Genomic DNA, 2,022 nt, shown 5'->3' on the forward strand with positions numbered 1-2,022 from the left:
TTGAATTATCATTTGACCTGGCAACTCACTTCTAGGTATATACAAAAGGAATCTAAAAAGGGTGGCAAACAGATACTTGTACACCAGTGTTAACAGCAGCATTATCCACAACAGCCAAAGGCTAAAAAGAACCCAAGTGTCCATCAATAAATAAATGGATAAATAAAATGTGATACATACACAAAATGGAATACTATTTGGCCATAAAAGAAAATGAGACATACTACAACATGGAAGAACCTTGAAAACATTATGGTCAGCGAAATAAGCAAGTCAGGTAAGCACAAAAATTGTATGAACTCACTTATAAGAGATACCTAGAAATAGCTAATTCACAGAGATAGAAAGCAGATTAAAGGTTACTGGGGTAGGGGGGTATGGAGGAAGGGGAGGTAGTTGTTTATACAGAAAAGACTTCTTTGTAATTAGGACTAAATCAATAAAATCATTAAAATAATAAAAAAAACAACACTGTGTGGCAGTTACTGCTATGCAAAAATAAATAAATAAATACATAAACAAAATCAAACCCTTAAAAAAACCCGAAAGAACCAAAAACAAATTACTCTTTTAGAGACTGGTAGGTACAAGATTAAGGCAGGGATTTATTAAAGAAGAGATAAATGATAAAACAGAGGAAATGACAGAAATCCATAAGATGGCCAACACTTTCTGTAAACAATAAAACTATTCACATAATCGCGTAGGGCAGTGCTAACAAGGCATCTGCATTCATTTTTTTTTTAAATTAAAGAGATATCTGTACCATTATTAGTGGGGAAATACAGAGTTAAGAAATTAGAAGACGACGACTCTGAGTTTTATAATACTGATTGTACTGTCATACACATTATAATTATCATCATTTTCATTGGTTGAGAATTAGAGATGCAATTATATTCTTAAAAAATACATACCAGGATGGAAGCCCCGCCGCGGGCTGGCACCAGCACGCACTTCACGCTCACCCGGGCCTCGCCTGGGAGAGGAGCATGCGCGGTTGCGCGAGCCCCCCCCCACCGGGCACCGGGTGTGAGTGAAGCGCAGGCCGCGCCGCGCGCTGACCCGGGCCGCCTCTGTGGGCGAAGCGCGACGGAGGCTGGAGAGGGTCCCGCGCCGCCGGCTGCGGCTTCGCGAGCAGGCCCGGGAACGCAAGGCCCAGGGGGCGGTGGAGCGGGAGCAGGAGATTGACCGCTGGAGGGGCAAGTGCGTGCAGGAGGTGGAGAAGAAGCGGGAACAGGAACTCAAAGTTGCTGCTGATGGTGTCTTGTCTGAAGTGAGGACAAAACAAGCAGACACCACAAGAATGGTGGACATTCTTAAGCCTTGGAAAATTGAGGAAGCTGAGGAAAGAGGCTGCCGCAAGGAAAGGGGTCTGTCCTCCAGCCTCAACGGATGCGACTTTTGACTATCATCTGCAGCGACTGAGAAAACTCATTAAAAAACACTCTGAACCGTGTGACGCTAAAGAGAGAGCCCTTAGAGTTATGTTGGAAGGAGAGCGAGAGGAAGAGAGGAAAAGAGAATTGGAAAAGAAACATAGAAAAGAAAAAGAGAAAATTTTACTTCAGAAATGTGAAATTGAGTCCAAGTTATAGGGAGATCCAGATTAGTTCCCACTTGCTCACCTCTTGCTGCCTGACAGAATTACCTCCAGCTGAACACTTTGCCAGGGCTCATCCAGATAAGGCACAATTGGGATCAGTACCTGGTGCCAACCAGTCATCCCAAAGGCAACTCCGTTCCCCAAGGATGGGTCCTTCCCCTACTCCCCAGCAAGGACATCTGGGCAACCGCCATCAAGCTGCATTAGTACAGAAGCTCCCCAAGAGTGGTCCAGCCAAGTTTCTTTCTGCTGCTGAAGATTAGTGATTCTGCCATCTTGTTGGGTTGTAAACTAAACCTGAACTCTGTGTGGCATTGCCCTACCCTGAAGTTATGTTTTTGTTCTGTGCTCTGTCCTGGCCAGAGGTGCCTTTTAAATCAGGAGATTAATATGGTTTTTCAGGAAAGGACCTAGAT

At 44.2% G+C, this 2,022-nt stretch overlaps 1 pseudogene; it reads left to right on the forward strand.

Annotated features, from left to right (window-relative positions):
* Positions 1–921: 921 nt before the first annotated feature.
* Positions 922–1,813, forward strand: LOC119526995 (annotated as a pseudogene).
* The last annotated feature ends 209 nt before the right edge of the window (positions 1,814–2,022 follow it).

This window comes from Choloepus didactylus, chromosome 1, assembly GCF_015220235.1.
Source record: "Choloepus didactylus isolate mChoDid1 chromosome 1, mChoDid1.pri, whole genome shotgun sequence".
NCBI lineage: Eukaryota > Metazoa > Chordata > Mammalia > Pilosa > Megalonychidae > Choloepus > Choloepus didactylus.